Source organism: Moschus berezovskii, chromosome 15 (assembly GCF_049115385.1).
Source record: "Moschus berezovskii isolate FMDL1 chromosome 15, NW_MosBer_1.0, whole genome shotgun sequence".
NCBI lineage: Eukaryota > Metazoa > Chordata > Mammalia > Artiodactyla > Moschidae > Moschus > Moschus berezovskii.
In genome coordinates, this window is record NC_142474.1 from 37,468,191 (window position 1) to 37,483,991 (window position 15,801).

A 15,801-nucleotide genomic window follows, 5' to 3' on the forward strand; every position below is an offset into this window, starting at 1 on the left:
AATTTATCAAATAGTTTTGAGTGCCAAATATTTTTGAGTTACAAATATTAGGAAAAAGTGTCTAACCCTAAGCAGTTATAAACCTTACTGCCAATTTCCTGCCTCCTCTCTCCCCCAATTTCATTCCAGCCCCCACCCTGGGTAGTGAAGTTCAGGTCTCCTATGCCAGGTCTGTATCTAAAAAAAATTTTTTTTTAATGGTATACAGGATTTTCTTTCCTTTCTTTTTTTTTTTTTGTCATACCTCACAGCTTACATGATCTCAGTTTCCTGACGAGGAATTGAACCCAGGGCCTCAGCAGTGAAAGCACCAAATCCTAACCTCTGGACTATCAGGGAATTTACTTTCCTGAAACTATCATAACATTGCTAATCAGCTATACTCCAATACAAAGTAAAAAGTTTTAAAAGAAATAAAGCTGTTTAAAAATAGAAGAAAAAGTGATTTGGAGAATTGCATTATAACAAAGCCATGGTTGTAATCCTTTCCTCTGCTGCAGATTAATATCTCTTATTTGGGGTGTCACCCACCTGATATTGACTTTCCTTCTATATAAATCTTGCTGTGCCAATCCTAATGCCCTCAAAGGTACATGAATGCCTCAGACAAACTGGGGAGTTTGTGCATGAAAACGCAAAGGAGAAAAGCATACTAATGTGCTTCAAAAATATCATCCCAGGTATACATAAGTCTTCTGTTTCATACACACACAGACACACACACTCACACAGTCGCTCATGCATACATGGCCAGAGAGAAAATTATTTGGCTCCTCTCAGAGTTTGGGAGACCTGCATTTACGATATCCTTTATCCCACAGTCCTGAGTTAGTAACCAAAGTATAACATGATCTAATTAACATATAATTTTGATTAAACTGCATTAAGTTCTACTTTTCTTGAGTGACAAAGCTGCTGGTATTATGTTACTTAAAAGCAAAACACTAATATCTTGATAGTACCTTGTCAAGTGCAATGAGACCACCAATTGTATCTGTGCTATTTTTTCCACTTAACCATATTCATTGGGTACCTTGGTATGCTATGGAGAACGAATTATCTCATTAGTCTATAAACTCTAAGGTAAATATATCGTTACAATAATCTTATGTTATGGAGAAAGAGGTTTTAGACTGGGGACTTAGGAAGTTCTTTTTTGAAAAAGGGACAATTGAACAGACACCTAAAGAATGAGTAGGATCATGCCCAGGGAGATGGGGGTAGGATATTCCAGAAGGAGGGAACAAACTTTATACTGTCTTGATATGGGACAAAGGATAGTGTGGCAGGGGTGAAATGTATAATAAGGTTAAAGTTAAAGGAGATAGGCAGAGGTCAGACAAAGCTGGCCTTTGTGAGCCAAAGAACAGAGTTTGATTTCATTCAAGATCCAACAGAAAATCTTTGATGCTTTTTAAGTTGGGAAGGATAAATTGTGCATACATTCTTGCTTGTCTTTCAGAAAATATATTTAGGATATATTTCTAAATGTGGATGTCTGAGCTTAAAGATATTAAATATAAATATTCTTAAGGCTCTGATATTTTGAGAGTATTTATACCAATTCAATTTCCTATCAATAGTGTATGAAAGTATGTCCATCTTGCTAACCCTTGATAATATTATCATTGAAGAAGAAAAGCAGTGTGTTGTGTTATTTTGTCATTTTATTATTAGTGAATTTGAACATTTGTCAATTTATTAATAATTTATTTTTCCTGTTTTGTAAATTATCCATCGTTTTGCTTCTTTTTTGGTGGAGTGTGTGGCATCTTTTTTCCCTGGAGAAAGATATAACAACTCACTCCAGTATTCTTGCCTGGAGAAATCCATAGACAGAGAAGCCTGGTGGGCTACAGTCCATGCGGTTGCAAGGAGTCAGACATGACTGAAGCGAACGAGCACGCACGCACGTGACATTTATCTTAATAATGTGACATAGTCTTTTATATTTAAAGATTGATATCCTAGTTTTTACTTCTTGCATATATATATATATATATATGCAAGAAGTAAAAACAACAACAAATATATATATATATATTTGTTGTTGTTCAGTTGCTAAGTCATGGCCAACTCTTTGCAACCCCATGCACTGCAGCATGTCAAGCTCCTCTGTCCTTAACCAACTCCTGGAGTTTGCTCAGATTCATGTCCATTGAGTCGATGATGCCATCCAACTATCCCATCCTCTGCTGCCCACTTCTCCTGTTTCCTTCATTACTTCCCAGCATTGAGGTCTTTTCTAATAACTCGGCTGTTTGCATCAGGTGACCAAAGTATTGGAGCTTCAGCTTTATCATCAGTCCTTCCGATGAATATTTAGGGCTGATTTCCTTTAGGACTGACTGGTTTGATCTCCTTGCAGTCCAAGGCACTCTCAAGAGTCTTCTTCAGCACCACAATTCAAAAGCATCAATTCTTTGGCACTCAGGCTTCTTTGTGGTTCAACTGTCACATCTGTACATGATTACTGGAAAAACCATAGTTTTGACTACATGGACCTTTGTCAGCAAAGTGATGTGTATTATCTTGAGAAAACTCTGTTAGCTTATGCCCTGCTTCATTTTTACTCCAAGACCAAACTTGCCTTTTACTCCAGGTATCTCTTGACTTTCTACTTTGGCATTCCAATCTCCTATGATGAAAAGGATATCTTTTTTGGTATTAGTTCTAGAGGCTCTTGTAAGTCTTCATAGAACCAGTCAACTTCAGCTTCTTCGGCATTAATGGTTGGGGCATAGACTTGCATCACTGCAATGTTGTGTGGTTTGCCTTGGAAATGAACCAAGATCATTCCGTCGTTTTTGAGATGCACCCAAGTTCTGCATTTTGGACTCCTTTTTGACTATGAAGAAATAACTACTCAATGACTACTCAAATGACTACTAAATGAATACTTTGTTACCGAGAAACCATTAATGTAATTTGAAAATGCAGCCACTATTATTTTAAGTTCAGTTCAGTTCAGTTGCTCAGTCGTGTCTGACTCTTTGCAACCTCATGGACTGAAGCACGCCAGGCTTCCCTGTCCATCACCAACTCCCGGAGCTTACTCAGACTCATGTCCATAGAGTTGGTGATGCCATCCAACCATTTCATCCTCTGTCGTCCCCTTCTCCCTCCTTCAATCTTTCCCAGCATCAGGGTCTTTTTCAATGAGTCAGTTCTTTGCATCAGGTGGTCAAAGTATTGCAGTTTAGCTTCAGCATCAGTCCTTCCAATGAATATTCAGGACTGATTTCCTGTGGGCTGGACTGATTGGGTCTTCCTGCAGTCCAAGGGACTCTCAAGAGTCTTCTCCAACACCACAGTTCAAAAGCATCAGTTCTTCAACGCTCAACTTTCTTTATAGTCCAACTCTCACATCCATAGATGACTCCTTGAAAAACCATAGCTTTGACTAGATGTACCTTTGTTGGCAAAGTAGTGTATTTTAAGTTACATAGGGTGATATACATATTCCTGAGTCTCCATAAATGAAAACGCCAAGTCTCATTCAAATGGACTTACTTTACTTCAGTGGTTTATAGTACTGTGATAACACAGAATAATAATTTCTATCCACTAATTTCTGTATAATGTACTGTTCACCTGCATTCCTGAAGATTTTCCATAGTTATTCTCTATATTACACTTAAGATTATGTCCTCCAAAAGCATGCATTCAGTATTCATGCATTAAATGCAGTGTTTATGTAATTCAACCTTTGAAGCAAAACAGAAATATGAAATGAAATTTTAAAGAAATAAAAGCAAGCCTTTCAGGAGCACATGCATGAACTTATTATTGCTATATACTAGCAAGCCAGAAACACTCTGAGATGGGAATTTAGCAGGCAAACCCAAACTGTATATAACTGTGAAGCCACCCTCTTTAAACTGGCCCTAAAAAATCTGAATTCATCCTCATTATGTGAGGAAAGTAGAGAAAAGGCTACTAGAAGAAACTCCTTATAAAGTATAAAAGTTGTAACCCTAATGGGCATATTTAAAAATAGGTCTATATTTGTTTTTGACACAGTAAAGTAATAAATTTTTATATAGTCAAATTTATCACTCTTTTCTGATAAAAATAATTGGTTTAGAGCTTAGGATATCACTTATTGGCCTTTTGGTTAAGATCAACTGCAGAGCTTCATATGTTTCTCTCCACATTAATCTTACTAACATTCACCTGTATTTTCTTCTACCTTTAGAATAATCATTTACAGTTTCTACAGTTGTATTATTCAAGTCATTTGGATTATTTTAAAGTATGGAGTATAAGGTAAGGATATGATTAGATTTCTTTTTTTAAAGAAACAAAAATTCCACATCAATTTGTTGAATAACCCACGCCCTCTCTCTTTACATGATATTTCTTAAAGCAGAATCTGGAAAAAGTGATATGCTGATCAAGTCAGATGTTACTTAAGTGCCAGGTGTCAGCCAGGGTTGGGGAGGAACTAGGAGTGTTGTGTGGGTCCTTCTTTGGGTAGTGCTAAGTCCAAAATCACTGCAGATGGTGACTGCAGCCATGAAAGGAAAAGATGCTTGCTCCCTGGAAGAAAAGCTATGACAAACCTAGACAGTGGATTAAAAAGCAGAGACATTACTTTGCTGACAAAGGTCCGTCTGGTCAAAGTTATGGTTTTTCCAGTAGCCATGTACAGATGTGAAAGTTGGACCGTAAAGAAGGCTAAAAGCCAAATAATTGATGCTTTCAAACTGTGGTATTGGAGAAGATTTTTGAAAGTCCCTTGGACTGGAAGGAGATCAAACCAGTCAATCCTACAGGAAATCAGTCCTGAATATTCATCTGAAGGTGATGAATGCTGAAGCTGAAGCTCAAATACTTTGACCACCTGATGCAAAGAACTGACTCATTGGAAAAGACCCTGATGCTGGGAAAGATTGAAGGAGGGAGGAGAAGGGGACAACAGAGGATGAGATGGTTGGGTGGCATCACTGACTCAATGGACATGAGTTTGCTCAAACTCCGGGAGACGGTAAAGGACTGGGAAGCACGGTATGCTGCAGTCCATGGGGTCACAAAGAGTTGGACACGACTGAGTGACTGAAAAACAACGAAGTCTCTGAGACGTTGGCAAGTTGGTGTAAACCATTCCTCACAGCCCACTACTCTCCCTTTCTTTCCTCTCCTTGACACCTCTGTTCCTTGCCCTCTTTGCAGTTTGGCAGATAAATTCATGGTATAACCTAAGTTGCATGGAAATAATCCTTTGAGTCTTCTGGTCCTCTCCCCAGCTCCCAATCCCAAACCAGTTGTCGGCAACCATCTCCCCTGCCTATTATTTATTCAGCTGGGAGGAAAATAAGGTAAATAAAACTGTTCTGAAGGGAAAATAGGGCCAAGGGTTAAATTCTAGGCAAAACCACAGAAGAATAAGAGATAATATCTCGGTACAAAAATAAAAATGATGGCTAAAAATTTAAGGGGAGAAAAATGTGCAGTTAGGGTTAGTGAGCTCTCTCCTAAAATGTAAGTTTCCTTTTACACATATGTGATGTCTTACTTGAGGGGCCTCTGTGATATATGTGGGAACATGCAGTCCTCTATTTTATAGATGATTTTCAAAGAAAGATGATTTACTTAAAGCTATTCATCGTTAGAATTCCTGGTCCCACATTCAAAGGCACGGCTTGATTTTTTTCTGACATCTTTAACACCCTCTGCTCGATTTTATTGGCATATATTTATCCGTACAATTAAAATCAGTTAAAGTTATTTTGTAATGTCCCTTGAGATAACGAAAAACTCTCTGGAATGTATCAGAACCAGGGCCTATGAAAGGCCATGTTTCTTAGAACTCCCTTTCGAAATTCTAACTTAGCCCTAGAGACCAGCTATGAAAGATTGATGAACTGGATTAGATTCCAGCATTTCTTGGACAAGAGTCTTCCACTGATTTTCGGGTATATATGTCCAAAGAGAATCAGAGTAGGAAGTTTTGGTTGGTAGGTCTTCCTTCCAAACTCTTATGGACAAATATCATTAGAGAAATACTGTGAAATCTATAAAAGTGTGCTTATCACTGAGACCTTCTTAACCCACATACTGGGATCTCCTCAGGTTGGATCTAGAATTACAAACTAAGAAAGATAACCTCCTTCTCCTTACACAAACTGGTAGTGTTTTTGCCGAAACGATAATGCTTGCTCCCGTCCTTTCGTAAGACCTGTTAGTGTACACACGGAATGAAGAATTCAGCATGTTCCTGCAATACGCTTCGTTAATAGAATCCAAAGGGTATTAACATCCTTTTGCCTTTCTCGCCGATTCAGGCCTCGCTGCTTTTCCAACCCTGTGCCCTCCTGGCTGCCCAGGGCCGGCGCCTGCAGCGCCTGCGGCTGCGGCCCGCGCGGGCGATGCTCGGGGCGCCGGATCTTTGTGCGCCCCGCGCCCGGCTCCGCGCGCCCGCACGTACGTAGCTTTCACGTGCGTGTGGACTCGAGGTGCCTGTGTGGGTCCGTAGGAATATGCTCGGATTAGGGAGAGGCGCGGAGCACAGGACGGCGGGAAGGTGGGTGTGGGCGTGTGGGCAGCCCGCCGGGAGGGAGCCCGCGCGGAGCCCCAGCCCGCGGCCGGCGGCGGCCACACAATAAAGCCCGAGGGCGGCGGCGGGCGGTGGGAGGCCGAGCCGGCGGGCGGCCGCCCCGCGGCCCCGCAGGACGCGAACTTTCCCGGCGGCGGCCGCAACTCCGCGCCCGGGCCCGGCCCGCCGCTCGGCGAGGAAACCTCGTAAGTGCGGCGGCGGGACCTCCGCGCCGCCTTGCCGGGTGCTCGCGAGTTTCTGTGGTGGAAGCTTGTAAACATGGCGCCCCTGAGGCGCGGGGTCCAGGCGGGCGGCGGGGGGAGGAGGCCGGGCCGGGGCGGGGAGGAGGGGACGCCGGGGCGGGGAGCCGGGCCCGGAGACCGCAGCCCCCCCGCCCCGCGCCCCGCCGGCCCGGCCCGGAGGAGGCGGTGCGGACGGCGGGCCGGCGCGGAGGGGCAGGGCCTGGCGTGGCGGCGGCGAGCACCGGAGCATAATGGTGGGGACGCTCGGCCTCGGCGGGGGTGCGGGCGCGGGCGGGGCGCGGGCGGGTGTCCGAGGCGGGGGCTTTGTGAAGCCCGGCCCGGCCGCAGGCTTTCGGGCCGCGGGCGTCACCGCCGCTCGCCTCCGGCCCGCGGAGCTTTGTTCGCGCCGGGCCGGGCCTGCTGGGCCGCCCTTGGCCGGCGGGGGAGGCGGGCCCGCCGGCGGGGGAGGCCCCGCAGGAGCAGGGACGCGCGGGGCCTGCGCGGGCCGCGAAGCCGGGGAGTCGCGTGAGCGCCGCCCGCCAGGCTCTTCCTCCTTGCGCGGCCAGGCCCCTGGGCCACGGTCCGGGTCGGGGTCCGCCGGGACACGGCCCTGTGAGTGTCTGGGGTGGGTGGGGTGGGGTGGGCTGGGGGCGTCCGCGGCGGCTGGGCAGGTTGGTCGGTCCGCAAGGGCCCAGCGAGGCTCGGCCCCCCGGGTCCGGGAACCAGGCGGCAGCGAGGCCTCCGCCTCCTCCGCAGTCCTCCCGGGCGCTGCACCGCCTGCGTGTCCGCCGCCCGTCCTGCCCGGCGTCAGGAGGGGAGCTGCTAGGCTGCGGCCCAGCAGGGCTGGCCCGGGGCCCCAGCTTCCGCGTGGACCGTGCCCTCATGCGTTTCTGGCCCAGCGGTGCCCAGTGTTCGTACGGTGGCGGCGTGAGAGCCAGTGTCCATGGTGCTCAGTGTTACAGATCGTGTGGGCTGGCTGCCCGGTGTGTCCGTGGTGTGCGCCTGCTGTTACATACGTGGAAGCCTGCATGATACCTGGTGAGTGTGTGGTGCTCGGTGTGCACCTGGTGCTTGGTGTGACATGTGGTAGGGACATGCTACCCGGTGGAGTTACGGTGCCGGGTGACACACCAGGTGTGTGCATGATACCTGGTATGGGCATGGGATACTCGTGGTCACACACTGTGTGTTCATGGTGCCTCGTGTGCTCCTGTGGGGTGTGGGCCCAGTACAGGGTCCTGTTGAACTCAGAGCCGGCACCCGGTTGAGGGATGGAAGAGATGCTTGAGTCAGACTTTTTGAGAAGCCCAGGCAGGGCCCTCTGAGATTTAGGTCCTGGGTCCTCTGGTCTGCTCACCCAGGTGTGCTGCATCCTACAGTAAGCAGAGTCCTGTGGAAGCAAGAGACTGGTTAAAAATAATTGTTTGTTTGTCTATTCAAAGGCAGAAAGTAAAACCTTTGTTTTCTTTTAGACAGAAATGAAGGAGTTGTAGCTTAGTGATTATAGGATGCATAAACTTTTCAGGTTTTGGGGTCATTGATTCTCATTAATGGTTTGAAGCTATCGGGGAAATCGTTTTAGCTATGCTTTAAAAGTTTGAGTGCTTTCTGGTAAGCAGTCACCTGTGTGACTTTTCTGAATTCTAATTTGTACAAGCAGGAGATAAAATGTGAATTTTGTTCTAGCATGTTATTTTCCTTGTCTTTAGCATTGGTTACAGTCATTATTTTGATGGACTGTCCTTTATAGATGGCCAAGTTAGAAAAATTAGAGGTCAGAAAATATGACAGACTCTATTTTTCTTGCTTAACTCGATGCATGATTAACAGAGATCTCTGTTGTTTTTGTGGTACTTTCCCCACTTACATGTTGTTTATGTGAAAACAGAATTTCCCTTTTACATTTTGTAATTTGGCAATTTATTTTTTAGTTACCTGTTGCAAGGTGCTTAAATAAACATACATGTAAACATTCCCAGCTTTACAAAAAAAAATCAATTAAAATACTAAAATTATCTCATTTCATATGCAGTATTCCTAGGATATCATTATGTTGTACTTGGAATGCATGTCATGTTGCATGTTTCCATGAATTGCCCTGTGTGTGTTCACACTTTCACCCTTTTGTAATTGTACCCTCTTTTCCTTTAAGGGTTGTTGAGATAGTGTGTAAGAGAGATGTTCATACCCTCTGGCATACCTAAATTGAGATACTAATTGAATGTAATTAAGAATTTTAGCATTCATAATAAAGTATGGAATGCTGTCTTACTGTTGCCTAAAGCCCTAAACCTCTGGTGGCAGATTTTGTTTACCTAGCTCTGTGATAAATTGCTTCAGTTGTGTCTGACTCTTTGGGATGCCATGGACTGTAGCCCTCCAGGCTTCTCTGTCCATGAGGATTCTCTAGGCAAGAACGTTGTAGTGGGTTGCCATGCCCTTCTCCAACTACCCTTCAGTTGAAAAGCAAAGAGGCTGTGTCTGGAAAGGGGAAAATGTTAAGGAGAAGAGTCAGGCTTGAAAAAAGTTTCACTCTTTCAAAACCTTAACTTGGACTCAATAGTGAATTTTTTACAGGTTGATTAGATTTTTTTGGTAATTGATTAGAGGTAGTATACCAGCAGAGTTTGAGGCTGGTGGCTTGGGTCTGAATCTCACCTCTGTCATTTACTAGCAAAGTGACCTTGGACGAGTTATTTAAATTTGCCTTGCCTGGTCTCAGTTTCCCCATCTGAAAGAGTTTAATTGCTAGCACTATTTCTTATGTGATGACTTTCAGTTACTTTCTTTCAGTGGCATTGTCAGAAGTTCAAAGAGTTTAAATCTGCTTTGGTACAGTGTGGTCTGTCCTCCTTTGGTCTTGAGTTTTGAAATGGTTTGGTATCCACAGGTTTGTTACATAACTGAGTACCATGATAAAAATAGGTATCATATATTGTATGTTTACTAAGTCTCAACCATTTCACAAAGTTCTTTTATGTATACTATCCCACTTCTAAAAATCATACATATGATCATCTTAAAAGCATGGCAGTCTTCCTTTTAATTGTGTAAGGTCTGACCTCCTTGTAGCACCTCCAAACTCCTCAACACATATACATATTCTCTCTTAAGAAGTGAATGAAGTAGTAGTTGAGAGAATATAATCCATGTAACATAAAAGTTTGAGAATCTCTGTGATTAGAGTTGAAATGATAGAAATGAACATAATGGAAGGGAGATAAAATTCAAATCTAAATACCCAGCAGTGTGATGTAATAACTCACATGTAATGTCTTAAACATATGTACTCCCTTAAGATTTTTTTATGTGCGTGTGTGTGCCTTCTATTACTGATTTTCCAGTTAGAAAATTCTTGAAAAGCTATTTATAGGCATACCTCAGAGATACTGTGGGTTTTGCTCTAGACCACCACAGTAAAGCCAATACCATAAAACGAGTCGTGAGTTTTTTAGTTTCCCGATATATATATTTAAAAGTTATATTGAGACTATACTGTAGTCTATTATGTGTACAATAGCATTATGTCTAAAAAATGAACATACCTTAATTGAAAAATACTTTATTGTTAAAAAATGCTACCCATTATCTGAGCATTTAGCGAGTTTTAGTAGTAGCATCAAAGATCACTGATCACAGATCACGCTAACAAATATAGTAATAATGAAAAAGCTTAAAATGTTGCAGTAATTACCGAACTGTGACAGAGAAACAGAATGAATGCTGTTGGAAAAATGGCACCAATAGACTTGTTCAAAGCAGGATTGCCACGAACTTTCAATTTGTAAAAATAGTATTTGTGAGGAGTTACAAGGTAAAGTGCAATAAAACAAGCTATGCCTGTAGTTTGTATTGTGAAAATACGATACAATATTTGACATTAAAGTTACTTACAAATACAAATAAGTAGTATGAAAAATTAAAATTTTTTTGGAAATTAAGAAAATATAGAGAGCATTATGTATTTAGGAGGCAAATTTAGCAAATTGTTAGGCTTCTAGATACTCAACTCAATTTTATAAATCTAATTTATGTACAACTAGTAAACATTTAGACATTTAGCTAATCTTTCATTGTATTTTGGGAGCATGCTTTCTATTCAGTCAATACATAAATGGCTAATATTTACCTAACTTTATGTGAAATTAAACAGAGATGAATAGAAATGACAATGGAATACTGTCATAATAGGATTTTTAAGGGATCATATGGACTCATCTGTTCTTTAGAGATGAGAGGAATATGTTGAGCAGATTACCCTGTGTTCTTATATAGTAGTTGGAAAAATGTGTGTTGCTGAAAACTTATACACGGTATTTGCTTTTTTGTAAACTGAGTAACATTTAAGTCTAGTAAACTAATTTTGAATAACTGCTTTTATAAAGTTGTTTTGTAAGGTCACATTAAAATATATTGACATTACTTTTAATAAGTAGAATATGTTTAGTATCTTGCGTTCATTCGTTCATTCACATTGTTATTTATTGAGACTGCTTTATACTGGACACTTGGTAAGAAATTACTGAAGCAAGTGCAATAAAGTATAACAAAAAATTAAGTACAGGTGCTAGGGAACCACGTATGTGAGTTAAGGTATGTTGTATTTGAGCTGAAATTACTTTTGAGGTCTTAATGCTGATTTCAGATTCATTCTAATTTGTAATTTTGTGACTTTTATTAGCTACTTGATGATTGTTACGATTAGTAATTTTTTTATTCTCTTGTTATTATCCAAGCATTTAAATGAAAGGTAGACCCACTTAAAATCTTTAATATCTTTTTGTAATTTGACCTCCTTGTATGCTAAGTAAACTTAAAATTTAAAGAAAGACGACATCTTTCCTATCCGTTTATCATGTAAACGAAAGATACACACAGATATTTAGAAGTGTATTGAGAGCTTGTTGTTCAGTGCTGTGCTTGGTCACTCAGTTGTGTCCGATTCTTTGCGACCCCATAGACTGTAGCCCACCAGGCTCCTCTGTCAGTGGAATTCTCCAGGTGAGAATACTGGAGTGGGTAGCCATTCCCTTTGCCAGAGGATCATCCCAACCCAGGGTTTGAACTCAGGTCTCCCACATTGCAGGTGAATTCTTTACCATCTGAGTCACCAGGGACTAACTTTCTTGCTAAAGTCTTGCGTTACACGGGGCAGTCATTGTCTCAACTGTTCCCGTTGCTGGATAAGTTCACTTTGGCTTGAAATAGCTAATTATTTTTAATTGGAATATAACCAATTACACTGTTGTGATAGTTCAGGTGGACAGCAAAGGGACTCAGCCGTACATATACAGGTGTCCGTTCTCTCCCAAGCTCCCCTCCCATCCAGGCTGCCACACTGGACAGTTCGCTGTTCTATACAGTAGGACCTTGTTGGTTATCCCTTTTAAATATAGCAGTGTGTACATGTCGATCCCAAACTCCCTATTTCTCCTATCCTTCCCCACTGGCAGCCATAAGTTTCTTCTCTAAGTCTGTGCATCTGTTTTATAAATAAGTTATTTGTATAATTTCTTTTTAGATTCTGCATATAAGTATGTCATATGGTATTTCTCCTTCTCTGTTTGACTCCACTCAGTATAACAAGCTCTAGGTCCATCTGTGTTGATGCAAATGGCATTGTTTCATTCATTTTAATGGCTGAGTAACTTTCCATTGTATATATGTACCACATTTCCTTTATCCAGTCCTTTGTGAACTTTTAGGTTGCTTCCATATCTTGGCTGTCATAAACAGTGCTGCAGTGAACATTGGGATACATGTATCCTTATGTTTTTCTCCAGATATATGACCAGGAGTGGGATTGCAGGGTCATATGGTAGCTCTGTATTTAATTTTTAAAAAACCTTCCTACCGTTCTCCATAGTCGCTATACCAGTTTACATTCCCACCAACAGTGTAGGAGGATTCCCTTTTCCCCAAGCCCTTTCCAGCATTTATTGGTTGTGGATTTTTTGATGATAGCCATTTTGACAGCTGTGAAGCAATATCTCAGTGTAGTTTTGATTTGCATTTCGCCAATAACTAGCACTGTTGAACATCTTTTCATATGCCTCTTGGCCATCTGTATGTCTTCTTTGGGGAAATGTCTAGTTAGGTTTTCTGCTCATTTTTTGATTGGGTTATTTGTTTTGATGGTGTTAAACCTCATATGTGTTTGTGTTAGTTGCTCAGTCACGTCTGACTCTTGGTGACCCCATGGACTGTAGCCCGCAAGGCTCTTCTGTCTATGGAATTCTCCAGGCAGGCATACTGGAGTGGGTTGCCATTCTCTTCTCCAAGGGATCTTCCCAGCCCAGGGATCTAACCCAGATCTCCTGCATTGCAGGCAGATTCTTTACCATTTGAGCAACCAGGGAAGCCTCATGAGCTGTTGGTAAATTTTGCAGACTCAGGTCATTTGCAGATATCTCTCTTAGTCTACAGGCTGTCTTTTCTTTTTGTTTATTGTTTCCTTTAAATAGCTCATTTCTTGAAAGTTACTCCAAGTACGGAGGCTTCAGGATTCAGAAGGGGTTTATTGTCTAAGAATAATGTGAAACGTGGTGAGGAGAGAACTGATCAACTGATTGGTAGCATGCCTAGGTTCAGATCATGCTGATGCTCATCAGTGGGGATATTACACAAGGTTTTCTTATATTTAATAGCTATAGGAAGATTTTTTAAAGAGAAATACTCTTAATGAAGGCTAAACTATCTCAGCTTGAAAGTTATTATGAACACTGTAGTTTTTTGTTTTTTGGTAAATTCTTGATTTATCTGCTCGTTGATTGCTTTTCTGTTTCAAAACTGCATCTGAGAAATGCTGTTAGAGAGATAAAGTTCTTAATTTTCAATTGAGTTTTGACGTGAAGCCCTTCTCAAATTAATATGGAATATATCTACTTCAGCTGGCCAGTACTTGTAGGAACAAGTAAGATTGATTTATTTGGGCTTGCTATTGATATGTGTAAAAGTTTTTGGGGGCATTTTATTTACCATTAGCGATGTTATCTTTTTAAAAATTAATTTATTTTTGGCTGCATTGGGCCTTTGTTGCTGCGTGTGAGCTTTTCTCTAATTGCGGAGAGGGGTACTCCCTAGTTGTGTGTGGGTTCTCTCACAAACATAAAGAATAGACTTATGGACACAGTGTGGGGTGAGGAAGAAGGAGAGGGTGGGATGTTGGGAGAGAGTAACATGGAAACACACATATGTAAAATAGATAGCCAGTGGGAGTTTGCCATATGATCCAGTTCGGTTCAGTTCAGTCGCTCAGTTGTGTTAGACTTTTTGCGACCCCATGGACTGCAGCATGCCAGGCTTCCCTGTACTGATTCATGGAACTCAGGACAGGGCTCTGTAATAACCCAGAAGGGTGGGATTGGGAGGGAGGTCCAAGAGGGAGGGGACGTATGTATTCCTGTGGATGATTCATGTTGATATTTGGCAGAAACCAACACAATACTGTAAAGCAATTATCCTTCAATTAAAAATAAATAAATTTTAAAAATATTGCACTTAGTGTAATGTCAAAATACCTTGTTTTTTATTTTGAAATACATACATTCTTATTCTGCACATATAAGTAGGCTCCTGATTGTGATCAGTATTCGTGTTAGATTGTTGTAGTTCAGAAACTTCCATTTGAATAACTTGAAAGTTAAATTTTATTTTATGATTATTGAAATAAATTGTAGTCTCAGTTATTTCTAAGAGAATTTAAAGCTGAACAGCTGCGAATACGATGTTAGACTTTGTCTTGATTCATTTGCGTATTTTAAACAAATCCTAATGAACAACATACTGTTGTAAACCTTAGTTGCTGTAGTGTTTGCATCTTTTAAATAAATTCTTTGGGATTTAGGGCGACACGTGGGAAGCTCCTGATAGTACACTGGTTCTCAAGCGTGACTGAGCACCTGAATTTTTTTTTCTTAACAAGAACATTAAGCCAGAATCTCTGGGGATGGCTCTGGGCTCTATTCTAAAGTTCCAGTTGGGTTTTTTTGTTTGTTTAACTTTTTAAGTTCCACATTTCTCTTTTTAAGTAGTCCAAGTATATATGCCTCCTTCTAGAAAGTTCCTTTTGTAGTGGTTTATAGAAAATGATGTACCCTGTGACGTTTAGCTGCCCGTCTCAGAAATTATTTTTCAGGAATCGTAATCTTGAAGTTTCCTACAGAGGATAATCTAAATGACCTGAAAAATAAATGTGTCCCAGAAGAAAACTAGTAGTCTTTTCAGGTTCCTCAAAAATACTCTGGCATTGTCACTTTGCTGATGATCAGGGGGGCTGGATAGCAAAGGTGGAGTTGGTTAGTGATTCCTAATGGTCCTGCATTGTGTCTGGGACATTGATGTCCAGGCTGCCACCCAATTCAGTGTCTCTGAGATTTCCTGTAGTTTGAGCAGCAGCCTAGTGTTCTGCAGGTTGTGGAGTAAGCTTGTGACCTTGACAGGTATCAGAAGCACCTAGAGGTCTTTCCCTGGGCAGTCGTTATGCCAGCCATAGTGAAGTTGTGCCTGCAAGTGAGAGTTAGACCACCTGAGGAGGTTTTCCTGGCACTGCTGCTTAGCAGCCTGAGTATTCTTGGCTTTTGTCTGCATGTCAGGTGGTCCTTGATGTTCTTCCACATTGGGAATGTCATTTCCACTTATGGGGTCGGAGCAGAGCAGGAGCAGCTTCATTGTCTGAACCGAGTCCCAGAGAAATCCAACTGAAGATGGCAGTGAGCAGTGAGATTCACTCCCAATCCAGTCACCAGTGACTGACACCTGCCTCCTTTCTCATGTTTTTGCACGTCTGCCAGAGGACTTCCTGAGGACCTGTGGAGTGTCTGATAATTTCCACGGGTTTCTCTTCTTTCCTCTCTAGTGTAGACTCCCTCGATCTGCAGAAGTCGGGGCGTTTAGAGGAGGAGGAGTAACCTGGAGACACCTCCTTTGGCTTGGTGCTGACTCTTGGTGTTGTCTTCAGCAAGTTCTGAGCTGGTCATTTGCTCTTCCAGCTGGTTGGCATAGCTCCGTCTGCAGTTCAGT

General features: G+C 42.1%; 1 protein-coding gene across 10 annotated transcripts in view; it reads left to right on the forward strand.

The window, feature by feature from the left end:
* Positions 1-6,364: 6,364 nt before the first annotated feature.
* Positions 6,365-15,801, forward strand: part of ZMYND11 (zinc finger MYND-type containing 11) — a 72,146-nt gene continuing 62,709 nt past the window's right edge. For 5 of the 10 annotated variants that reach the window (XM_055431768.2, XM_055431824.2, XM_055431832.2 and 2 more), the window contains exon 1: positions 6,886-7,034. The gene's annotated coding sequence lies outside the window, so the exon portion shown is untranslated. Of the gene's footprint in view, positions 6,527-6,587; positions 6,745-6,884; positions 7,035-7,122; positions 7,393-7,458; positions 7,819-15,801 lie in introns of those variants that run through there. The other 5 variants (XM_055431788.2, XM_055431777.2, XM_055431815.2 and 2 more) reach the window with 5 other exon arrangements.